Source organism: Hevea brasiliensis, chromosome 13, assembly GCF_030052815.1.
Source record: "Hevea brasiliensis isolate MT/VB/25A 57/8 chromosome 13, ASM3005281v1, whole genome shotgun sequence".
NCBI lineage: Eukaryota > Viridiplantae > Streptophyta > Magnoliopsida > Malpighiales > Euphorbiaceae > Hevea > Hevea brasiliensis.
This window is the reverse complement of record NC_079505.1, coordinates 66,854,277-66,882,122: the sequence shown is the minus strand read 5'-3', so window position 1 is coordinate 66,882,122 and position 27,846 is coordinate 66,854,277. Positions and strand designations below refer to the sequence as shown.

General features: G+C 32.0%; 1 non-coding gene and 2 pseudogenes across 1 annotated transcript; 2 read left to right on the top strand and 1 right to left on the bottom strand.

Annotated features, from left to right (window-relative positions):
- Positions 1–4,019: 4,019 nt before the first annotated feature.
- On the bottom strand, positions 4,020–5,767 carry LOC131171716 (acetylajmalan esterase-like; annotated as a pseudogene).
- Positions 5,585–20,328, top strand: LOC131169096 (uncharacterized; annotated as a pseudogene).
- Positions 17,411–17,517, top strand: LOC131172339 (small nucleolar RNA R71). Its single transcript, XR_009142821.1, has one exon. It is a non-coding gene; the product is annotated as a small nucleolar RNA R71 (small nucleolar RNA).
- Positions 20,329–27,846: the final 7,518 nt, after the last annotated feature.

Here is a 27,846-nt window from a genome sequence, read left to right as displayed (position 1 = left end):
TCTCCATTATATATTGAATTCTCATCTGCTCCAAACAAGGTAACTCTTTCTTTTTGCTCTTAATATTCACTAATCCTGTATATTCACTTTGCTTTGATTTTTTATACTACACTGTTTGAGACATTGAGGACAATGTCCAATATTGAGTATTGGGGTACACATTTTGATATTAGCTATATTATTCACAATTTGAGTATAGGAGCATCTCATCCCATTCCATATAAATATATAGTAAATATAATACATATACATCCATACATACATATACATAACACATTTACACACACATTATACATCACTTAGAAATTGTACATATTGCACACAATTAGATTTTCTCCATTCAGTTAATGCATTGCTCATTTTTAGGAATCATGCATCATGCATTAAAATCTTTTGCCAAATCCCTCGAGTATTGAAAAGCTGCCTATGAGAGTGATTTGACTTACCTTTAGTTGGGTTTGTGGATTGAAAGTTTCCTAAGAGGTGCAAGGTTTTGAAGTGTCTATCCCTTGCCTATATCTTCTTAGCCAAAAAGCCACCCAACTAGTCATTTGGAGATGAAAGTGTTTAGAGGGAGTTATTGGATATAAGGTAGTCAAATGATGTCTCACCAATCCTAGAACAAATTTTCTAAACCTTTCAAGGCGAAATACCAGCTTGTACTTGAAAAGAGAGATGATTAGGCATTCTTTGATTTAAACCTTCTCATTTTAAACCTTTGGCCCTTTTCCTAATTAAAATTAACCCTTGCAAACCCTCCAACCCTTTTCATGAGAATAATTATTTATAACATTAGGTACATAAAAAAAAAAAAAGAAAAGAAAAAATTTAATAAAAGGGAGAAGAAATGCTTGTCACCTTGTAAAAGTGCTAGTATATGTACTTTTCACCATTGTCATTCAAAATTAAAGAAATCCACCCAAAGTATTAAAAGAAATGAGTTTGGGGGTGGCAATTTTAGGGACAATCATCAAAAGAAAATGCAAGATACAAGTTTAAAGAATCAAAATGTCCCTCTATTTTTATGTGTTTTGTAAACTATGCTAGCACTTGACAATCCTCATTGTGTATTTCTCTCTCCCATATAAAAAATAATAAAAAAAAGAGAAAAAGAAAAAAATACATAATAAAATAAGAAGTGTACCTTATGTTTCAAAATTGAAAATATTCTCATGCTTTGAATCCTTTTTACCCCTTTTTCTTCTTAGCCTCATTTTGAACCCCATAGCCCCATTACACCCCTAAAAAGACCTTTGATCTCTTGATAGTACTTGCCACATTAGTGGAGATAGGAGTAGGGAATTTGCCTATGGGATTAGAAAATTATCCATTCATTCATTTAATTCCATCATTCTATATAGAGACACTTTGACCATTGATTGTCCTAGAATTCCTTTTGAGCATGACTTTCTCTTTTGATTGGTTGGTTTTAGAATTTTGAATGATAATTGACTTGATGGCTAAGCGGTGAAAGCTTGGATAAGAATTAGATTCTTTGCATTTTGAAGGATGGGTATATGGATTCTTTGGTATAGTGAAGGTGTGTTAAGATTACTTTAATAGGTAATTTTCATAGCTCTTTGGATAAGGCACCCTAAAAATTTTTGCATCACATTTTAAAGTTTGCTTGAGGACAAGCAAAAGCTTGAGTTTGGGGTATTTGATGCATACATTTTGCATAATCATTTAGGTTTAATTTCATAGCCATTTTATTTTGATTATTAGTCACTTTTAGCTAATTTCATTAGTTAATTAGTTAGTTTTTCATAATTATCAATTATAGATTAATTTGTAATTTTTACTTTGTTTTTAGGAAAAATGGTGTTTTGGAAGGACTAAAAGAAATTTTGCCATTGAGGAGTGATCTCTGACCAAAGATGTTAAAACAAGTTTCAAAGTTGAAATATGCATTGGCTAAATTCGCATAACTTTCGCATAACTTATGCGGTCTGCATAAGGAGAAAATCACTGTTCCAATACTGAATTGTACATAAGGAGAGTGCATGGCTTATGCGATTCACGCCCCCTTATGCAATCTCACGAATTGTGCATAACCTATGCATTGGTAATCGATTTGCATAAGTGAGCAGCTCGGCCGAAAAGCGCATAAAGGTGCATGACTTATGCATCCTTATGATCCCACAAGATTTCATTAATGAGTGTGAAGATTCTCCCTGAAAATCTCTCCTCAAACACACCATTTTAGGGCTCCATGTGAGAAAATGTTATAAATAGCCTCATTTCCCATTTTAGAAAGGGAGGAAAGAGAAGGAAGAATTAAAAAGGGAGAAGCGGGAGCAGAGTGAAGAGTCACAATCATTTTCCATACCATTTCCAACGATTTGGAGATTTCTTTCTTTTCTTACATTTTTCCTACATTTCTAGTGTTGAGCTTTTTGTTTCTTAGCTTAGATTAAAGCTTTATTTCCATTTAAACTCAGGATATCTTGTAACCATTATGGGTAGTGAGTAGTTTTAATTTGATTCTGGAGTAAGGGTTGTAATATTTGGGATATTTTGTGGATTTTGATTGGGTAATCCATATTTTGTGGTATTATTGAGTTTTATTCATTTCTTGTGTGCTTAATGACATGCTTAATGTAGGATCCCATTAAGTGATGTTCTTAATCCATGGTTGAGGCACCGAAAGGAGAAGGCCTTGTGATAGATAATCAAGAAATTGGACTTAATTAACTTAGATCTAGAAATAGATTAAGGATTAAGAGGATTTACAGATTAATTAAGGAACTTAATGGGTCTTAATTAACTCTAACTCCAAAGTAAGTTAGATTGATTAAGGCACTCTTTGTCCCACTCGAAAGGGTATTCAAATGATTTAAGAATTAATCTCCTTAAAACCTGTAAGTTCCACAAGATTGAATAACTAATTTAAAATCCCAAAATAGCTTGAATATGAAATTCCGAACTCCGGAATCGCCTTTTTATCATTGTTAATTTCTAATTGAATTTAATTGCTTGCCATTTTAAATTTTGCCATATTTCAACTCGCTTATTTCAAATTGATGCAATTTTAGTTTAATTAATACATGGTTGAATAGATTATTGATTTTGCACATATAGATTTCATACTCCAATACCCATCAATTTATTGTTTTAATTTCAAAAATTAGTTTAATTTAGTCAACTTTTTATATAAAAAATTCAATCATTAACACAACTCCTCGTGGGAACGATATCTTTTCTATATTACTTGTAAGACCCGTGCACTTGCGGTTGGGCCACATCAGAATGGCATTGGCATAAAAGCTTCGCTTGAGAATGTTGATTGCCTACGGGCTACAGCAGCTTGTTTGGACAGAAACCTTGCCACAACTTTAGAACCGAAATCATTGTTTATAGCACTTGTCACTATGGGTTTTTTTCCTTCTTGAAAAATTATTAATGATTAGCTCGGTTGTAGATCAGACTTTATTAAATCTAAATTTCCTCTTTGCCTAAAAATACAGCACTTGTTGGTTCTCTGAATTTGCATCTAAATTGATGTGATGAACTTACACTGCAGTAGAGAAGCAAGCAACTCCAACTACAGGAGAGATATTCAAGTTCCAACCGAGTTGCAGAGCTTGAAATAAACATTCCTGAAGGGTAACTAACTAACTAAGATCTACCATATAAATTAGTCTAATAAAATTAAAGTTAATGAAATAATTAAGCAATGCATTGAAGTCCTCAAGCCCTTGAACTGGAGTTTTTAAACGTTTGTTTTTGCTGCTATTTCTAGTCCACCCGGTAACACTTCCTGGCAAAACGTAGACAGTCACCGTGGTAGGATGCTCTATCAGAATGGGGGATATCCTCTTTTTACTTCATAAATAAGAATTTCAAGATTATCAGAGGGATTTTCTGTTGTTATTTTTTTTTGCATTCTAGCACCTGGCACTAGTAAATATGAATTCAACAACTACAATACAATTGATATAAATTAAAAAAGAATTTAAAAATATTTTAAATAACTAAAATCTTATTCCATTAATTAAAGAGAAAAGTCAAATTGCATACTCTATACTATTCACTAATATAACTAATATCAAATTTTATGAAAAAATCAAGCAATACATTGAAGTTTTTGAAAAATGTCACGAATGAGCCATCCTGCCATGAAGAAATAGGCTTTTTCTGTTGAATGTACTCCATCCCAACTAATACGTTCTCCAGGTTTTGGACAAACCGGTACATTAGGAGCTCCACACATTCTAGCAAGACTAAAGTCATAATCACCTCCACTCCCACAACAAGCTTTTTGTAATGATTTTAGATCAAAACCTGTTTATATAAAAAAAGTGAACGATGTCAGTTCAGTTATGTGTTATGTCTATTAAATCCACCATTTACAGATTTTGAAGACTCACCTAGCAATGCAGCTTTCCACAAAATCCACTTGTAGGCATTGTAGTAATCTCCATATACTATAGTCACATTTGAATGGTTTTCTTGCAATTCTTTAATTGCTTGCTGGAGTTGTTCATTGTGATACATTGAAAAGTTATTCAATTCTTTGAGGCAATGAAATTCATCATATCGTTTGAATCATTGGGTGAAATCCTGTATGTTATATAGGCTTGAAACCATTTGTAAAATTTCGGGGGACAATAATTCGCGTGCCACAAAATCCAATTACTATCTACAAAACAAAATTATAATAAAATTGACAAAAAAAAAAACCAAAAAAAAAAAAATCAATTATCATATGTCTCAAGAAAATTAACTAACCACGACAGCATCTTTGATGGCTTTAACAACATCGGGTACCATGGTCTTCAAGTCATCAATAGTCTTGCCTTGAAAGAAAGCATAATTATAATCGTTGCCTCCAATCTCCCCAACCATGAAGAGAGATTTTCTATGTTTCTCAACACAATCTGTAAAATATAATAAGAATAAGACAATAATAAGCACAGTTATAAATATGTTAAATTTATGTTAGCAGAGAGTAGCAGAGAGTATATTATATAAATAATGTATGGTAACCTTTGGACTTGTGGCAGGTTGTATTGAAATGGGTATGCATCCAGTTTAGTTGTACGGTAAGAGAACTTTTGGTTACAAGGGAAATAACTCACTTTTCTGCAAGAACTTCCACCGGCAATGCAGTAGATCCAGCAACTGCAAAATTCACTCCATGTGTCTTGGTGGAATTTGTCAAATATGCATTAAGGAGTGGAACACCTGCTGATTTTGCTGTAAAATAAAAATACAATTTAGCTAAAACACACATGCAAGGGCAGATTATGAAACCTAAAAAAATACTTGTTTCTTACCAATGAAATCAATAATGAGCAAGCCATTGGAGCATCTGCCTGTAGGATTACCATACAAGTTTTGGCCATAGGGAAACCTAGAAAACACAGAAGCAGTGTCCTCTTGGATCAAATTGCCCGTGTCAGATATTGAATCTCCAAGGTTATATATGGCTTCAAACTCACAAGCCTTGAGAATATGTGCATTAGATCCAAGCGGAATAACATAAACGAAGAAGGAGCAGAGAAACAAGGTGAAAAGAAGTTTGAAGGAAGCCATGGTTTTCGAGAGTATAGAATTCTAACGTTGGGTTTGGCAAACTAGAATGAAAGCAATTGATCGATGGATCGTGTGTCTGGAGCTGAAAGCTTTAGCTCTTTGGAGTGTCTACAGGGGTTGTCGCAAGCAGCCTATTTATAGGCATACAAAGTCCATGCGGGTGTTGGAAATCTGAAATCAAATAAGACTTGGTCCTGGCCTGATCTTCTATCCTACTTGGATTTGAAATCCAAGCATAGCAGGATTAAAATTTACGATCAAGTTGCTTTTCTTCTTTATTCTCAATTTATATATTACATATAGTTATATACTGGGACTAGGTTTTCGAAAGTTATTTTACCGCTATTTCGTGTCCACCTACTACAATACTTCCTAGCAATACGTAAACAGAGAAGTTTATAATATTTTTATTAATAATCAAATTGAAACATATCAATTTTATTAAATTCAGTTTAAAAAAAAAAAATTCAGACTTGATTCAGTTTAGTCATATTTTGATTCTCATATATATCAATTTATTGTTTTATGACATGCTTATTCTGTATATATTATTCACATATAATAAAGTTGGTAATAAAATAAATTTTACCAAAATTTGCAATCTATTTGATTTTTTTTTTCCTATTTATCAAATTTACCTCTATTCCCCTAACAATTTTCAACATCAATTGAGGGCATGTATTGACTTGTAAATAGTAATAGACCCATGAGATATTTAATAAAAAAAAAAGAGACAATTTAGTTAGTACTAAAAAAATTAAACATCATATTTATAAATTATATAAATCAAGGTAATTTTTTTTATTTTCTATTATAATTATAAAATCATGTAATTAATTTTTTTATTATAAAAAAATTTAATACAATGAATACAATTAATTAATATTAAAAAAACTAAAAGTCATAGTTATAAACTATATAAACTAATTTCACATATCAAAAATCAAATTAGTCATTCCCTAATGCAAACAAAATATAGAATTTATAATCAATATCTTTTCTCAAATCCACTAAATGATATTTCAGTAATCAAGATGTTAGAAGAAGACGATTGCATAAATATCATTAAAGGTTATCTTCATCTTACAAAAATTTATTTATTTCTATTTTATTGATATCTTTTTATTTATTTTTTTCACTTATTTTCAATTTATATAAAATTCTTCATATTTTATAATTTTTTACAAATTACTCTTAAAATATTTAAAATATAAAAATATAAGAAAAATTATACAATCATATCTTTATTTAATTAAATAATATATCAATATTGATTATACCGTTGTGCAGGCAAATCCTAGTTATATATATTGCAGTTGAGTGAGCATTGAATCTTAGTTCAAAGTTGGGTGGCTGGCGGTGGCGGTGGCGACCGGTGCTGAGTCTCGCTATTAGGGATGAAGGGAAGGGGGCCTGGTAGGGGCCATTGCCATAACCCTCTTAAAAATTTCTAATGTTGATATGTGCATTCCTTAAAAGAATTATTCTATTTTAATTATTGCCTTCCAATAAATTTTATTATTTTATTATGATATAAACAATATCAAATATTTGATTTTTTTTAAATTTTTTATCATATATTTAATAAATTTTTATGATATTGACAATCTCACAAAAAAAAAATAAATTTAATTTACCTTTGTTCTATATATATATAATCAAAACATCTTACAATTATTTTAATCTATTAAAATATTAAAATGATAATCATATATTAAGAAAAATTTTCTTTTATCTATACTATCTAATAAAGTTTAAATATAAAATACTTATATATATATATATATATCTCAAAGTTTTATATAAATTATTTAAAATATGAAAAAAATTATAAATAAATTATATCATTTTTTCAGATAAATAAATTATATAGTTAGTTGAAATCTTTTAACATATATTAATTCAAAATATAAAATCCACCTCACTTACATATTATTTTTATTAATAATCAAATTGAAACATATTAATTTTATTAAAATTAGTTTAAAAAAAAATATTGAGACTTGATTCAGTTTAGTTATATTTTGATTCTCATATACATCCATTTATTTTTTTGTGACGTGCTTTTCTTTACATATTATTCACATATAATAAAGTTGCTATCGAAATAAATTTCACAGAAAAAGTTAATAGGTAGCGCTTTATTAGATTTTTTTTACTTGTCCGTTTTACCCTCATTCTCTTAACAATTTACAACATCAATTAATAATATGCATCGACATCTAAATACTAATAGACATATGAGGCATTTAATAAAAAAAATTATAATAATAGTTATATTTTAATTAATACTTGAAAAATTGAATATCATATTTACAAATTATATAAATTAAAGTAATTTTTTTATTTTTCACTATAATTATAAAAATCATATAATTAACTTTTTATCATAAAAAAATTTATGACAGTAATTATAATTTAATTAATATTAAAAAAATTAAAAATAATAATTATGAAATATATAAACTAATATTACACATAAAATTCAAATTACTCACTCCTAATATAAATAGGATATTATTATAGTTTAGTAATAAATATTAGAAGAAGATAATAAATAATTTCTACAAATATCACTCCATCTTACAATAATTTATTTACATATATTAACTATGTATTTATTCAATTAAAGAATATACTTGTATTGAATAAAAAAAAAAAAAAAAAAAAACCGTTGCGCCGGCAAAATCCGCAGTTGAGTGAGCACTCGAGCTTAGTCCAAAGTTGGGTGGTTGGCGATGGCGGCCCTACGGGTGTCGAGTCCCGCGACTGCTATCTGAATGTACACCGACAAAAAGCCGGATAAGGTTGATCCAAACGAGCAGAGACTTTCTAAATGGCTCAATTGCGCTCCAACGAGCCCCTGGCGCAGCGTTGCGTTATTGATTGCGTTGGTAATTTATTCAACAAAGAGGCGTTAGTGGAGGCTTTAATAGGCTAAAAATTGCCCATGGAGTTCAGATACATAAAGGGTTTAAAGGATATTTTAAATATCAAGCTAGAGCCAATTTCTGGTGAGAATCATATAATTCAAGGTTTCATTGCCCGATAAACTGGGCTCGAGTTCAATGGGAAGTATAAGTTTTTGCTTTGAAGAATTGTGGCCATGCTTTGAGAGCTAAGAAATTGAAGGAGGTGAAATCGTCATCTTGCTTGGTTTGTTACAACAAGGAATTTGAGAATCTGATAAGATTGTGATAAATGGTAGCAGTGATAACTGTGTGTCCATGAGTGCACGGGTCGCGATAGTATAGTTTTAAAAATTGATATCGATCCTGCAGAATTGTGCTTAAATTGGAAATAAAAGTATAAGCTAATTAGAATGACAAAATTAAAATATATTAAAAAAAAAATCTAAATATTAAAATTAAGACAAAAATTATAGATGTAAAATGAAATTTGGAATTAAAATTGGTATTTGAGTAATTAAAACTAGATCAATCAATTAACTAAAATTAATTAAACTAGATTACCAAAAATTAATTTGAAATTTTTATTTATGAAATTAAGAAGAATTAAATCTAAAAAAAAAAAGTAATTCTAGATATTGGATTTAAAATGGAATTAAATTTAAATTGGATTTAAATTGAAATTGCTATTTATGAGGTTTGGAGAATTTATATCTAATTTCAATGAAAAATAAATTGATTCTAGAGATTGGATTTAATTTGGAATTAAATTTAAATTGGATTTAAATTGAAATTGCTATTTATGAGGTTTGGAGAATTTATATCTAATTTCAATGAAAAATAATTGATTCTAGAGATTGGATTTTCAATATTGTTTGCATGTGATTTTTCCTAATTTAGCCAAACACATGAGAATTGCAATTTTGAGAAATCAATTCTTAAATTTTTGAAACCTTTTTCAAGCATCTCAAAATTGGTTTCATTAAATCAAACCTGTTTTCACGGTATTTCAAATCTAACAAAAACCCAATTAATGCTCTAATTGATTTTTGGAAAGTTCCCCTTAATCTTCTTAGTTTATTTCTAACACCAAGAAAATAAAGTTTATTGCAAGATTATCCATCCCCAATATTCACTTTTCAGTCCATCTATTAAGGATTAAAACTTAACAATAAGGGCCCATTCATCAAGCAGAAATAAGCACACAAGCAATAAATCAAAATATAACAATCTTCATTTAAATGGCTAAATCGGTTCAAAACCACAAAACAAATCAATATTTACAAACCCATCTCTAGAATCTCAATCAACTACTCACAAATCATTGTTTAAAAATAAACCCAAATGAAGAAATGAAGAAATAATGGAAATGTAAGCTTAAAGGGTAGAAAAACCAGTGATTTGCGAGGATCTCTGAGAAAAGTCTGAAACTTGATCCTTCTTCTTCTGAAGAAGATCTGAAGATGCTCCTCCTTTCCCTCTTTCTATCTTCCTAAAAATGCCTCCCTTGCTCTCTATGGAAAGAAAGTGATAAAGGGCACTTTATATAGGCAGGAATTGTTCTAGAATGGGTAAAGGGAAGGATCCGGAGAAAGTGAGGTAAAAGGTAGATGCGGAAATGCCACGTCAAAAATTTTCGATAAAAGCGACATAAGCCGAGTCGGTTGTGTCGCGGGTTGTGTCGCTCTCGTGAATATCGGCGATCGACACAACTGCGACATGAGCTAATTCGGTTGTCTTTGCGGGTTGTGTCGCTCTCGGCCTTTTTTTTTTTTTTTTTTTCTCAACTTCAAAATTTTTGCAATTCGATTTTAATCTCCTCCAAATAGCTACTGATCAAAATACATCAAATTTCTCCAGATTTAACCTACAAAGCAAATAAATTCCAAAAATTAAACTAAGAAATGTGAAAATTGTAAAATTGACTAAATATATACTAATATCTAAAATAATAGCTATGAATAAGGGTAAATTATGTGCAAAAATTACTCCTAAATGATGATTTAAAATGCATGCATCAAATTCCCCCATACTCAAACTCTTGCTTGTCCTCAAGCAAAATTTCATTAAAACTCATTTGGAAGGGAATAGAATCAGTCTTTGAAAACACAAAAATCACAAATCCAAACCACCAACTTACCTTTTGCCACCAACATTCCAAATTCCCACCAACAAAAGCACAAAGAATGAAGCAAGCACTCTCAACAATTACAGAATAGCTAAGAATTAACCAATCAACCCAAGCAACAAATACCAACCAGCTACAAGAGTCAATTGTGCCAAAACAAACCTAAATGAAATAGATAGCCAATGTGTCTCAAATAGATGGTGAGTAATGTATGGAAGATTATATTGCCAAACCCATATGCAAGCATAAAAGATCTAACTCTACTAATGTAACAAGCATTTTTCAAAGAATCATTAGGTCTTTTTAAGGGTTGTAATGGGGTCAAATAGGGTAAGATTGTGGTTAACAAAGAAAGGGAATAAGGTAAACAAAATATGAGAATAATATTAATCATGAAACTCAAAGTGCATCCATTTTTTTTTTTATCAAGAGGAAAGAAATTCACAATAAATCTTAAGTGCTAACACAATAAAGGGACTACTTTTATAATATATTTTTTTATTTTGTATGTGTCCCTATTTCACGTCACACCCAAAATTACCTTTGGGATATTTTTGTGACTATATTTTTTTTTTATCAACTTTTCACAATTACTCTAGCACTTTTCAAGATGTTTCAATCCTCCAAGTTTTTTTTTTTTTTTTTTTATTATTATTATTTTTTTTATGCACTTAATTGCTAAAATATTATTCTCATAATAGGTGGTAGTGTTTAGGTTTAATGGCTAGGTAAATGATTTGGGTTCCAAAGAAATTAGGGAATTAAGGTTCAAGGGGGGTTTGCAAGGGTTAAAATGAGATTAAGGTAGGTTAAGGCTAAATGCGAGGTTTAAAATATGAAGGAATGCCTAAATCATATTCTTATCAAATGCAAGTTAAAAATTTCGCTTTGAAAGATCTAAGATGCTTGTTCTAGGAATGGTGAGGCGACAAGGACCATTTTCTTTCTTAAAGGCTTATCCGGACACTCAAAACTCAAAATAACTAATCGAATCTGCATACCTAGATGAATGTATTAATTTTCAGCTATTAAGTAAGAGAAAGAATAATGCTTAAGACTTTGTACCAGTGGAACTTTCATTCCACTAACCATCTAAAGGCAAGTTGGATTGCTTGAATAAGTGGCTTATGGAATTCAAAGTAGTTTAAAAATCCAAAAATTGTGAATGAATGAATGAAATGCATGAGTGTATAAATGTATAGTCAACCTATATGCAACTAAGTACTAAGTATATATGAAGCTATATGCGGTGTATATATGTGAATATGTACAAGTATGAAGTAATGAGTGTGTCACTATATGCAAATGAAAAGGAAAAATAATTTTTGCAAAAAATTTACCCTCTCCCCCATACTCAGAATGAACATTGTCCTCAATGTTAAGAGAGTGCAAGGAATGGGATAATTTGGCTATATGTGCAGAAAATGGGGGCTCATATGTGGATAAAGAATTATTACCCTGTTGCATAGCGAGAGCACAACTTGTGTTGATGACACAAGGTGAGATGAGAATTGTTACCTTATTGAAGTGCAGCCAATTTAATTAGATAAAATTTGGACAATTCTTTGCACTCATTGCAAAGAAAGCAGTGCAATGGAATCCATTAAATCAATTAAACTCAAAAATTTGGAATAGAAGTTAAGCTCAAAAATATAGCCATCAAGTGTAAATTCCGAAGGAGCATATCAAAGCAAGTGAGCAATGTACTAAAGACATAAAAGAAAAATGTATTTTATGAGGAACTAAAAAAAACTGAATAAGTAAATGGTTCAAGTAAAGGAAAAACAACACAAGCAAAATATTAACTAAATAAGTTCAAAATACTAATTAATTAAGTAACGAAATTAAAGACATGAAATGTTTTTTTTTTTTTTTTATGCTCATTTGCTTGCAATGAATTGCATCTCATCTGCACAAGGAAATTAGAACAATGTCAAACTCTGAATAAGGAGTATAGAAAAACTTAAAACAAATATATGAAAGAAATAAAGAATAAATGAAAAATTTGGGAGTTATGCACAAAAATGCTAAGTTTAGGTCTTTAACTTGACCTTACTCAATCAAAATGTTATGGAGAATGAGAAAGATAGCAAGTTGCTATCTTCTCAATTAGCTCACCAACTGAATAATGCCTCAACCTTTGGCCATTTACCTTGAACTTACCTGATTTTTCACCAAAAATTTCAACGACCATGAGTAAAACTTTCACAATTTTGAATGGACGACCACCTTGATTTTAGTTTTCCTGGAAAAAATTTCAACCTTGAATTGAATAAGAGAACCCAATCTCCTTCTTTAAAGTCCTTTTTCTTGATATGCTTATCATGCCATTTTTTAGTTCTTTCTTTATAGATCCTAGCATTTTCATAAGCATCAAGCCTCAACTCTTTTAATTCATCAAGTTGCAAAAGTCTTTTATGTCCAGCAGCTTGTAAATCAAAATTGATTGCTCTAATGGCCCAATAAGCTTTGTGTTCTAACTCTACGGGCAAATGGCATGATTTCCCAAAACTAACCTATAAGGTGTAGTTCCTATGGGGGTTTTAAATCTTTGTTCTATATGCCCAAAGAGTGTCATCTAATTTAAGGGACCAATCTTTTACGGACTTATTGTGATTTTCTCCAAGATTTGCTTGATTTCTCTATTTGTGATTTCTACTTGGCCATTTGTTTGAGGATGATATGGTGTGGCAATTCTATGCTTTACCCCATATTTTCTCATCAATTTTCAAATTGGTGGTTACAAAATGGCTACCACCATCACTGATTATGGCACGTGGGGCACCAAACAGTCAAAACAAATTTTTAGAAATTTCACCACAACTTTTGCATCATTGGTAGGTGTAGCAATAGCTTCTACCCATTTAGATACATAGTCCACCCCTACCAAGATATATTTATTCCCATAAGAAGATGGAAATGGCCCCATGAAATCAATTCCCCATACATCAAATAATTCAACTTCTAATATGGATTTGGGGCATCTCATCTCTTTTGGAAATGTTGCCTACCCTTTGGCACCTATCACTTGCTTACAAAGTCTCTCACATGTTTAAACATATTAGGCCAATAGAAACCTGATGTCAAGACCTTTTCAACAGTTTTTGAGACACTAAAATGACCACCATATTCAGAGGAATGACAATGGTAAATAACATCATATATTTCTTCCTCTGGTATACATCTTCTAATTATTCCATCATTGCATCTCCTAAACAAAGAGGTTCTTCCCAAGAATAAAATTTAACATCATGCAAGAATCTTTTCTTTTCTTTGCCAAGATAAATCAGTGGCAAGACACCACAAGACAAGAAATTCACAATATCGACAAACCATGGAAGTCACGAATTCAACACATACAATGCTCATTCATGAAAAACTCATCAATTGGCACAATTTCATCATCTTTATTTTCAGTTTTCATCCTAGAAAGGTGATCAGCCACCACATTCTCAACACCCTTTTTATCTCTTATTTCCAAATCAAATTCTTGAAGTAACAATATCCATCTAATCAACCTAGATTTAGCTTCTTTCTTGCTCATTAAATACTTTATTCTTTGCATGATCGGTGAAAACAATTACCTTTGAGTTGACCAAATAAGAGCGAAATTTATTGAGTGCAAATACTACCGCAAGGAACTCCTTTTCGGTTGTGGCGTAATTGACTTGGGCTTCATCAAGGGTTTGGCTTGCATAGTAAATGGCATAAGGTTTTCTATCTTTTATTTGGCCAAGGGCGGCTCAACGACAAACTCGCTTGCATCACACATGATTTGAATGGCAAAGTCAATGCGGGGTTGCATGATAGGAGAAATTTATTGTTAAGGCAAATCTTTAACCTGCAAAAAGCAACCATACAATCTTGATTAAAATCAAATTTAACATCATGATTCAAAAGATTTGTTAAGGGTTTAGCAAGTTTAGAAAAATCTGAATAAATCGTGGTAAAACGGCATGTCCAAGGAAACTCAGTACTCCTTTGTGATGGTTGGAGGGCATTTTTCAATAATTTCTATTTTAGCTCTATCCACTTCAATTCCCCTATTGGAGATCAAATGCCCTAAAATGATCCCCTCTTGGACCATAAAGTGGCATTTCTCCCAATTCAACACCAGATCATTATCAGCACATCTCTGCAAAATTTTAGACAAATTAGTCAAGCATGAATCAAAATTAGTGCCATATCTTTGAAAAGTCATCCATGAAGACCTCCATAATTTCTTCAATAAAATCAGAAAAAATGGCCATCATGCACCTTTGAAATGTGCGGGCGCATTACACAATCGAATGGCATCCTTGATAGGCAAAGGTGCCATAGGGACGAGTAAAGGTAGTTTTCTTGGTCATCGGGATGTATTGGAATTTGAAAGAAACCGAATATCCATCTAAGTAACAAAAGAATGAATGCTTGGCTAATCTCTCTAACATTTGATCCATAAAAGGAAGGGGAAAATGGTCTTTTCTTGTGGCATTGTTCAATTTCCTATAGTCTATGCACATTCTCAACTCATACTTGATTCTAGTGGGTATCAATTCATTATTCTCATTTTTAACAAGCCACCCCACCTTTCTTTGGTACAACATGCACAGGACTAACCCACTCCTTTCGGAAATGGGGTAAATAATTCCAGACTAGTAATTTTAGGATTTCCTTTTCACAACATCCTTCATTGTAGGATTCAATCTTCTTTGGTGTTCAATGGAAGGTTTACTATTTGGCTCAAGGAAAATCCTATGCATACAAACTGTTGGACTAATTCCCTTTATATCATCAATTGTATAACCCAAAACTCTTCTATATTCTCTCAAAACTCTCAACAATTTTTCTTTCTCAATATCGATCAAACATGCATTAATTATAACGGGATATGTTTCATTGGGTCCAAGAAAAGCATACGAGGTTGGAAGGAAGAGGTTTAAGATCTACCTTTAGGGCATCCTCTACCTTTAATGATGGTGGTTTGATCTCCAAATTTTGCACTCCTTCAAGTTGAAAAATTGTGGCTTGAGGATGTGGTGGAGAGCTCTCCAAGTGTTGTGCAAAGCGACTATGTTGTGATTATCATCATCAATGCTCCCACCATGGGCTAAGCAATTTTCAAGTGGGTCTTGTGGATAGCTTTATGCGAAATGCTCTTGAACAATAATGTCTACCCATAAACAAGACTCAACTTCTTCATGTTTCCTTTTCATGGCTGGATTGATGTTGAATATCATTTGATCATCTCCCACTCTAAGTGTCAATTGCTCACCCTTTACATCAATTAATGCACCATTTGTTGCCAAGAAGGGTCTTCCCAATAAGATAGGAACTTTTGTGTCTTCTTCCATATCCAAAATGACAAAGTCCACGAATGTAGAATTTCCCAACCTTGATAGGCACATTTTCAAGAATGCCTTAGGATACTTAATTGAGCAGTCACCAATGAAAGATACATGTTTGTAGGCTTCAACTCTCCCATATTCAACTTCTCATATATTGAAAGAGGCATTAGGTGGCGCTAGCTCCAAGGTCACATAAAGCATTTGCCACACAATTATCACCAATATGACAAGGGATGGAAAACACACCGGATCTTTGAGTTTGGGAGGTAACTTTTACGAATTATATGCTTTGCATTGCTCTCCCAAGTTGATGGTGTCATAATCTTCTAGCCTTCTCTTGTTGGAAAGAATCTCCTTCAAAAACTTGGCATAACTTGGCATTTGGGATAGTGCCTCGATGAATGGCACATTGATATACAATTTCTTTAGCACTTCAAGGAACTTGCCAAATTGTTTGTCTAGTTTATGCTTGATGAATCTTTGAGGGTAGGGAAGGGTGGGTTTGTAAGGTTAGGTGGGATGTATGGTTTCTCTCCCTCATCTTGCTCACTTTTGCTTTCTTCTTCTTTTTCATTTTCTTGCTCTCAATGAATTTTCTTCTTTTGTGCTCTCTTTTTCTTCTCCCTTGTTTTCACTCTCTTGACCAACTTTTTACCACTTCTCAAGATTCTGAGACTTACATTGTTCATGAGGTTTTGTGGTTGGCTAGGTAGTTTCCCATAGGAATTGCTTCTGATGAGCTTGCTTGTTGCGCCAATTGAGTCTCAACATGCGGTTGTGGACTTATAATTGATCCATGGTTTGTCTCATGTGTTGCATTTCTTCCTCCAATTTGTTATTCATCTTGCTTTGTTCAGCAAAAATTTCTCCATCATGTTCTCCAAAGATGGCTTGGTTCATGGGATGGAAGGGATTGTTGTGCTCTTGCTTGATATCCGGTGGTGGCTGCCTTGTGGGCTGAAATTGAGGTGAAATTGAGGCCTATTTTGCTGCATAAACTGTTGGTTATGAGCATAATTTGAGCTTTGGCCTTGTTGAGCAAAAGTTGCTTGTGGTCTCCATGTTGAGTTGTTCACATTAGAGTAAGCATTTCCCATAGGTTTTGTTGATAACCTCCTGCATAAGCGACTTGTTCTTGCAAATAATCATCACTATAAGAAGAATAATCAACTCCACAACTTTGGGTTCCATCTGTGAAGGCAACTTGTTGCATAGTTGTAGGAGTTGAGTTTGTTGCCTTTGTGCAAAAATCACTAAGAAGCTGAGTCAACTGATCAAATCTTGCATTCATGTAGCTAAGCGAGTCTAGTTCATAGATCCCAGCTTTCTTTGGCTCAAGTGCTCTAGGATTTCCCCATAAATGGGTATTATGAGCAATCTTCTCTAATAGATCATAGCATTCTTCACTTGTCATTCTCATGAAATCTCCTCCTGCTTGTGAATCAATTGTGTTTCTTATGGCTGGAGTAACTCTGGTGTAGAAATTCTGAACAATCATCCATTTGGGTATTTCATGATGAGGACATTGCCTTTCAAGCTCCTTAAATCTCATCCAAGATTCATACAAAGTTTCATCATCTCTTGGTTTAAAAGCTACCATCAAATTCCTCAAATGAGTGGTCTTCCCAGGTGGGAAAAATTGAGATAGAAAAGCTTGAGATAACTGCTCCCAAGTAGCTATAATAGCTTGTGGGAGTGAGTCATACCACTCCAATCTTTGAATCCAAGAGAGAATGGAAATAAAGTGGTAGAATAACTTCATCGAAACTCGGGTTGTCTTTGTGTACCACATATCATCAAAAATTTCTTCAAATGAGAATGAGGATTTTCAAGTGGGCTACCTCCAAATTGTGAATCTGAACCATTTGAATAAGACCGATTTTAATTCAAATTGATTAGCTCAATAATAGGTGCATTATCTCTCACATCAGTACATCTAGGAAAAGCATAGTCTAACATGGATCTTCTTTGAGGATCATTTTGATTAACAACAGCATTTTGACCGTTTTGCTCGTTTCCTCCATTGTCTCCACCAATAGCTCTATTTTGATTCTCCATATTTTCTATTGTCTCCTCTTGCTCAAATATTTGTTGTTCTTCTTTTTCTGCTTCTTTTCTTCTCTTGTACTCCTTTTTGTTGGCTCGACAGAATTTTTCAATTTCTGGGTTGAACAACAATTCAGTATCACTTGTGCTTTTCGATCGTCTCATAAACAAGAAAAGTACCTGAAAAACAAAAGGAACAATAGTGAAAATAAAATAAAATAAAAGTTCTAATTAGCTTAAAACAATTAAAATCCAACTTAAAAACAAACAATTCCCCGGCAACGGCGCCAAAAACTTGATAACTGTGTGTCCGCAAGTGCACGGGTCACAGTAGTATAGTTTTAAAAATTGATATCGATCCCACAGGGAATTGTGCTTAAATTGGAAATAAAAGTATAAGCTAATTAGAATGACAAAAATTAAAAGATATTAAAAATAAAATCTAAAAATTAAAATTAAGACAAAAATTAAAGATGTAAAATGAAATTTGGAATTAAAATTGGTATTTGAGGAATTAAAACTAGATCAATCAATTAACTAAAATTAATTAAACTAGATTACCAAAAATTAATTTGAAATTTCTATTTATGAAATTAAGAAGAATTAAATCTAAAAAAAAAAAAGTAATTCTAGATATTGGATTTAAATTGGAATTAAATTTAAATTGGATTTAAATTGAAATTGCTATTTATGAGATTTGGAGGATTTAAATCTAATTTCAATGAAAAATAAATTGATTCTAGAGATTGGATTTAAATTGGATAAAAATTTAAATTGGATTTAAATTGAAATTGCTATTTATGAGATTTGGAGGATTTAAATCTAATTTCAATGAAAAATAAATTGATTCTAGAGATTGGATTTTCAATATTGTTTGCATGTGATTTTTCCCTAATTTAGCCAAACACATGAGAATTGCAATTTTGAGGGAAATCAATTCTTAAATTTTTGAAACCTTTTTCAAGCATCTCAAAATTGGTTTTCATTAAATCAAACCCTGTTTTCACGGTATTTCAAATCTAACAAAAACCCAATTAATGCTCTAATTGATTTTTGGAAAGTTCCCCTTAATCTTCTTAGCTTATTTCTAACACCAAGAAAATAAAGTTTATTGCAAGATTATCTATCCCCAATATTCACTTTTCAGTCCATCTATTAAGGATTAAAACTTAACTTAATGAGGGCCCATTCATCAAGCAAGGAAATAAGCACACAAGCAATAAATCAAAATATAACAATCTTCATTTAAATGGCTAAATCAGTTCAAAACCACAAAACAAATCAATATTTACAAACCCATCTCTAGAATCTCAATCAACTACTCACAAATCATTGTTTAAAAATAAACCCAAATGAAGAAATGAAGAAATAATGGAAATGTAAGCAAAGGGGTGAAAAACCAGTGATTTGCAGCGGGATCTCTGCGAGAAAAGTCTGAAACTTGATCCTTCTTCTTTCTTTGGAAGAAGATCTGAAGATGCTCCTCCCTTTCCCTCTTTCTATCTTCCTAAAATGCCTCCCTTGCTCTCTATGGAAAGAAAGTGATAAAGGGCACTTTATATAGGCAAGGGACTGTTCTAGAATGGGTAAAAGGGGAAGGATCCAGAAAGTGAGGTAAAAGGCTGGAGTAGCGGAAATGCCACGTCAAAAATTTTCCGATAAAAGCGACATAAGCCGAGTCGGTTGTGTCGCGGGTTGTGTCGCTCGGCGTGAATATCGGCGATCGACACAACTGCGACATGAGCTAATTCGGTTGTCTTTGCGGTTGTGTCGCTCTCGGCCATTTTTTTTTTTTTTTTTTTTATCAAAGTAAAAATTTTTGCAATTCGATTTTAATCTCCTCCAAATGGCTACTCTGATCAAAATACATCAAATTTCTCCAGATTTAACCTACAAAACAAATAAATTCCAAAAATTAAACTAAGAAATGTGAAAATTGTAAAATTGACTAAATATATACTAATATCTAAAATAATAGCTATGAATAAGGGTAAATTATGTGCAAAAATTACTCCTAAATGATGATCTAAAATGCATGCATCAGCGAGGAGGAGGTGGCTGTCTTGAGGGAAGAGATGGAGGAGGGGAGATCAAACGTGAAGGAGAAGAAGCCACAGAATGAGAAGAATGGGGAGCTGGGTGTTAATGGAGAAGATAGTGTAGGTCTGGATTCACAGCGTTAGTGGTAAAAAACATGGGATTGCTGATGCTAAGGGCGTAGAGAATGTTGAAGGTGGAGTAGAAAAAAATGGGAAGATTGAGAAATGTTAAAGGAGTAACTAATGGTGTGTCATACATTGATATGCCTCCAACAAGGACATACCCAAGCATCACCTTGGCTGCTTTAGCAGCCATTCTCTCCTCCCTTCTCCTCTTCTAAATCTTGTTTTTGTGCATGTGTGGATAGGTGGTTGATGGGTATGAGCACGTGTAGCAGGCAGGGGGGAGCAAATAATTGCATGTGAATTTTCGGTTGGTTTCTGAATTTTTATACAATAACTCAGGGTGTTAATGTTGATGGGAAAGTGTATGGATGTGATATAAATAAAAAGTTCTACTTTAGTGCTCTGCTGCATAATCGAACCTTGTTTTTGAGGGTTTTTGCGGCTGATTTTTTTTCCTAGGGAATTATTATTGTCAGTGCAAGCCCAGGGAGCCCAAATAACTTTCAAGCTACAACTGAAAATAGTTAATTCAAGCTACAAGTTTTTTCTAGTAATTGGGCCAAGAGTATATAAATCCATTGCCTTGTGTTTGTGGTGATAATGGTTGGATCTTTAGGGTGGCTCTTGCTTATGTGATTGATTCTGATTGCCTAGCAATGTAGTTGATTTCAATTTTTTGGCATGAACTTTACTTTTCCAACAAATTTAACAAATGTTCCTCATTTATCTTGGTGAGAAGTTGAACAGGAAAAATGCATTCTTGATCGTAATAACCTCTGTTTATGTAACTTGTTTGTTCTGACACAGGGAACATTAATTAATTGGCTATTATTTTTTATTTAATTAATTAATTCATATATATCATCCATGAAAATCAATGAAAAAAATTCAAATCATGATTTTTGTCCTAGTTGCTTGCAGCATTATGTAATTTGTTTTTTGAAAGATGATGCACTGTGTATATCTCTATCATATGATATAATTTAATAAATGCTATCCAACAGTTTTCTTTTTTTTTTTTTTTTTTTTTTACGTAGATAGAAGGCATGCAAATGGCTCAAGGACGGGAATAGACCGTTGTTAAAATTATGGCGATTTTAATGGGATTTTTGTTCTCATATAAGCCACTCATACACCTCATCTACAATCGATGTGGAATCCCAAAGGGTCACCCCATGGGATACGCCCGACCCACTCGCGGACCTCAACCCATGGACCACACCGGACTAAGGACTCCCTCACTTTTCACTCTGGTTCCAGTTCTTTTTTTTACATAGATAGAAGACACACAAATGGCTCAGGAACGGAAATAAACCCCTATTAAAACTATAATAATTTTAATAGAATTATTATTCGCATATAAGCCATTTATACACTCCATCCACAGCCGATGTAGGATCCCAATGGACCTCTATCGAACAGTTGGTGTTGATAGATTTTGACAACAATAGAGCATATTTCCACTCTAGAATAGGCAATAATGTGACGTATACACCTTAGCATTATATAATTAATACATTAACATTAAATAATTAGTACATAGCGCTATAATATATAAACTAAATTTTTTATCAATTGCACCTTATAATTAAATTAGTATTTAGATCAATTATGAAACATATTACAATTAAATGTATAATGCAGATTTTATTTCCATATAATTAGTGCATATCACTGTAATATATGATAAATTTTTCATTATTTGCTCATTATAATTTAATTAGTACTTAAATCAATTATTAAATATATTACAAATAAATTTATTATTCATAACTTAACTCCATATAAGTAGCACATAACATTATAATATATACTTGATTTTTCATTAATTGCTCCTCATAATTCAATTGATATTTAAATCAAATTTGAAACATATTATAATTAAATATGCTATGCATACCTTATATAACAAGTACATAGCACTAGATCTTTTATTAACTGCTTCTTAATTATAATTCAACTAGGAATAGGTTCTTAAATTATATAATAATTATATATATAATTGATTCATATTATTTAACTAGAGATTAAATAGTATTTGAATTCAACTATATAACTATTCAATCACTAAATATATATATATAAAAAAAAAAAAAAGAAAAATAATGCAAAATTAGTTAGTTGATTGGATGATATTTAAACGTTAAAATTTCTTCACTAAATGCAATGTTTTTATCATTTTATATTTTTTAATTAAAAAAATTGCTCAAGGCAAAAAGCAATCTGAAACTATTTTATTTTATTTTTTTGTTAATTTTAAAAACAGTAAATTACTCTGATAAAAATCAACCGTTTTGTTTTTTTTTTTAATTTTAAATAATGATTGAGTCATTTGTACATTTACTTATATACACATATATATATATATATGAAAGGAGAATAAAAGATAATCTAACCATTAATAGAAATTTCAATACTAGAAATTCCTAAAGTTAATGAACATGTTTTTTTAATGGCAAATAACTAAAAGTGGCATGACATATATTTTATAGTATTCATCAAGATTTTTAAATTCAATCTAATCAAAAATCAATTAAGGCATATAATTAAGAGTTTAAAATTCAACTGGAGTCAAATCGCATTTTAATTGGTATAATATTAAATAAATATTAACTATATTATAAAATTAAAATGTATTTAAAATTATAATAATACATATTATAATTAGTAGTTATATGTAAATATTTTAAATAATTTAAAATTTTTAATTAAAATTTAAATTTTGTTTAATAATATTTTATAATAAAAATATATGGATTTAAATGTTATAATAATAGAATCGTTGATGTCAACAAAAATAAATTAATTAACAAAATAAAATTTTATCAAATAATAAATAGAGAAAATTTATAATAATTTTTGTAACATAAGAATAGTAAAATAAAATAAATGAATGCAATATAAATTAAATTAATATAATAAAATTTTTAATATATATATATATAGAGAGAGAGAGAGAGAATAATCGCCATGTATGTTGTATTAGTGTAGAGTTGTTGGTCCGCTAGGCGGGGAAGAGGTTCTCCACGCTAGTTGCTAGAATTTTCTTTTTATTGGACAACACTAGCATTTATTCATTCTCAGCTGCCCAAGCTTGGATTACACCACCTTTCAAGAAAATAATAATAAAGGTTATGGTTGTAATTTTCATCCATTTTGAATGCATTAAACCTTATATTCAACCACTTCATTTATTATATAAAATTTTAAACAGAGCTAAATGCTAAACTAGGAGATAAGGACAGCCCGGTACCCCCACTAAGATTGGCCAAACCCGATCAAGTTGTAGGCCTATGAAATGGTTAAATGGTACAATTGATGAGAAGGAGAAGTTTGGTGGATACTTTAATAAATATGAAAAAGTATAGAGGGGGTGTGACCACTGAGATATATTGATATCTCCTCTTGCCAGAGGCCACTTTGTTTCTAATGCTCTTGAGGGGTGTGACTGGTTGGCCACTGGTGAGCACAATCAGGCCCAGCTAGTTGCTATGTTTGGTGTAAAGCTCTCCATCATCCCAGAGTCACTGGCGCAAGAGTGTGACTCTAAGTGAGCTCCCTACGTACTCTTTGTATTAGGCAGTAGGCATAGTGCTCTAGTGAAATAGGAGCTCGGTGTCTCCGTAAAGAAGGAGTTTCATGAGCACTACAAGAATACCTGTGATTTACTAAAAAAAAAAATAGTGAAAAGGAATCAATATAACCGATCACGACTAGTTTATGGAGCTCTGAACATTGTGTGCCAAATTGTTGCAGGATCTATATATCTTGTGCTACACCCAAGACTCATTATAGAAAGAAATCATGTTAAAGAGACGACGATGAAAAAACCAGCATATTCATTCCTATCATAGGAAACCGATAGGACATATAAATCATCTTGTTTGCCATTAATTCATACCAACAAGGAATAGCTATTCCTTGCACTTTTTCGAATCTTATATTCTTTCGTTGGTAATCGGCACATGAGCACACAGTTTTAAAAGCGTGCGAAGGCACAACCAACAGCTTTTTGGTGGTGTGATCTTTGCTTAATCTCTGAGTCAATGTATACATTGATATGCATGCCTCCAACAAAGACACACCGGCAAAGACCTTGGCATAGCGGCCATTCTCTCATATATTCTCTTCTTTTTATCAAAGTCAAGACAACCTTGTTTGGAGTTTTTTCCGTAATAGGCGAAAAACTTTTGATGTCAGACCAATAATCCATATGGGAAGTTAATTTATTCTTGGATCGGTCTTGCTTATCTGAATGATTCTGATTGCCACATCAATCTACTTTAGTTCATTTTTTTGTCTTGAACTTTACTTTTCCAACAAATTTAACTCATGTTCCACACTTACTGATTTAAGTATCTAGGTGAGAAGTTGAACATGGAAAAATGCATTCTTGATTGTGAGAACCTCTGTGTAGACCCTTATTTTGTGATAAGTATGTGCATTGAGGCCGTGGGAAACCCGATGATGAAAAATTATATGACTGTAAGATGTAATTGGAGGCATGGAGCTGAATTATTAATTCCGTGGCATGATCTTAAAAAAAATAATAATAATAAAGTTTGGGGAAATTAATTTAATTAAATTTAAATAAAATTTTATTTTGTTTAAATTTAATATGGGCAGTTCTTAAATGGATTTAATTAAGTTTAATTGGGCTCTATGGGCCTAAGAAAGCCTAGTTAGGAATTTTAAATGGGACTCATTTAATTATTTTCTAAAAATTAAAATAACAAAATATCTCTCTCCTCCTTGGCCCCACTCTCTTCCTTACTCCCTATTGGTGTCACCCCCTTTCCCTCTCTTTCTATTGGTTGGAACACCTCACCCATATCCCAGTCTTATTCGAATTCTACAATCGTAGTTATTTAAGTCATCTAAACTTTATCACCTTAAGACTCCAAACCCTACCACACCTCTTCCTCACTCCCTATTGGTGCCTTCCATTTTTTCCTGTCTTCCTATTGGTTGAAACACCTTTCCCATATCCCAGTCTTATTCGAATACTGCAATTGTAGTTGTTTAAGTCATCTAAACTTTATCACCCTAAGACTCCAAACCCTATCACACCTCTCTCCCAAAACCTTATAAATACCCTACTAGAGAAGGGAAGAAAAGGGGGATGGGAGGAAAGAGGAAGAGAAAATTCAGAGCTATAGGAAATTTAGAGATATTCAAGACTCTTTGAGTTTTTCCTTATTTTTTCTTTTCTTCAAGAAGATTTTCATACAAGACTTCTGGAAGGTCAGTTTTTATTGTTTTCTTTTCAAGATCTATGCCAACAATATTTTAATTCTATGCTCTTTGTCTTCAATTTATTTTATATGTTCATATAGATCATGTAATCATGTTTAATTTGAAGGGATACACAACTCTGCACATATTTAGTTTCTGTCTCTCGTATTTTTATTATTTTTCTTTATTTTTTGAGTCTATAAAAAATTTGTAAAAATTATATTCATATTCTACACGAAATTCCATTAATTTTAGGCTCAAGAATCACTAAAAAAAACTTTAATATTTTGTAAGTTATGGCTGTTTGAAGTTAGGGTTCCTGTAAAATCTAATTTGCAGGATATCCGACTTGTGGAGCCCATATCTCCCTTGTTCCTCAATATTTTTGTGTAAATCTAGTGTCTAAAATTAACTTCAGAATCTTATGAATCTTTTCCAATTGGTTTTGCATTCATATTTGTTGTGGTTAATGAGTTATGAATTTTACAAAAAAGTAGTATGATTCTGTCACTTAGAAAAGTTACGATTTATGTAGACCATTCGGCTAGGGTTTTGTTTGATTTATAAATTTTATGATCTTGTATGATATGTAAGCTATCTTCTGTAATTTTTTTATGATTTTTAGGCATGTATAACTATTTTTAAAAATTGGATTTCTTGCTACCGTTAATTTGCCAAAATTTAGAAATTGTATATTTATGCATGTTCTTGTATTTTCTTGGGTTTTAATTGATATTTGATCTATTTTTCTGTGTTCTTTTCATTCAAGAAGTATTATGAAGTGTTTGGATCATGTTAGAAGACTTAGGCCATTAGGTAGTTGTAACTAATTAGGAATCTTAACCCTTTAGGAGACTAGAGTTAGAATCCAATGTAAATTGTTATTAATATTTTCTTTATTTCTTTTATTTTCTTTAATTTCTTTATTTTTTATTACAAACAAAATTGGTAAGTAGCCCTAAGGTAAGTACCAAAGAGGGCATTTGCGTGGAGCTTATATGGATCTAAACGGGAGTAAGCCAGGGATATCATTGACATACTAGAAGAGAAGACCCTTTTTTAAGGGTAGCTTGCCCCAATGGCAACTGCATTTACCAATAGGTAAGTAACTCTAAACTTCTCGAATAACCATTGGCATGAAATTGTAGTAATAATAGAACTTTTATTTGGTAAATTAAAATTAACTTTGTTTTTAATTTAACTGACTTTTGCATGTAAGTAATTTAAATAAATACTTTGTAAATTAAAATTAATCTTGTTTGTAAATTAAACTAACATTGGCATGTAAATAAATTTAATTTAATACTTGGTAATTGTAAATAAATTTGTATGTTAGAAATCTTTATTAGGTTGTGATTGTTTGGGCCTTATATGATATTAGAATAAATTACACATGTACATAATTAACTTAGTTCAATTATCCTTAGGGTAACTTGGTGAAAATTAATTAATTAGGTTAAATAGAAACGTAGGGTTATTTGAAATTGAATTTGTTTGTAAATTAAATTCTCAATAATAAATTAATTTTAATCATCCGGTAAATATCATTTAAATAATTAGCAACCCCATAGTTAGGAATTACTTGTATATGAAAATTGTGTGTAAACAACAACCCTTTTGTGAATTACTTGCGTGTGTAGGATTAGAATTGCATTTTTTAGGATAAAGTTTAATAAAGGAATAATAAACAAGACTTCTAGAAACATTAGTAGAGGACTGGCACTCGAATCAACGAGGTTAGACCAGGCGTAAAGCCTAACTCCTTCCCCTTACGTACCCACTATCCCGAACCTAGACATTGGGCTATGGTAATGACGGTTGTGGAAACTCTGCAAGGAGTAAGTTGCCATCCATGACCCTCGGAAGAAACACTGAATATGTCCCGGTTATTACCCGGGTGGCGACTCCTGTCTATCTATGCCTTCGTGGCATAAATCTTTAATCTGCGTGGTAGTGTTATGGGAAGACGGTACTTACCAGGGTTTGATTCTATTAGGATTGTATGAAATGCATGTCTAGGAAATCTTTGTCTAAGAAGGTGGTACTTAAGTGAGACCATTGTGACTCCACCATCTTTCCTGGGCATTACCTGGTGCATTTTATATAATTCTAATGGATGATATTTCGCCTCACGCCCCCCTTGCCCTACAGTTTGGCGACTCCACTGGGGACTAAATGGATAGTTACTCCAACATGTTTCTATTAGTCTAATATTATTCCTTTGTTAAACTTTTTGCATTGCACTACACTATCACACGGATCACCCTTACCCTTTTAGCCCCATTAGTACTAGCTAAGGGGACCATGGTTCTACTCGAGCTATGACGAATTGGTGAATGCTATCACCCCATGTCCGTACCTTCGAGTATATAAAGAGCCACAGCTCGTGTTGTGCTTAATGGACAAGCTCTCGCATGGGTGACCCTTTTCCTACCTAATAAAGCCCATGAGCCATAGATTTCAACCCTAGGTACCTCGTAGATTTTTGTTGTGTTGGA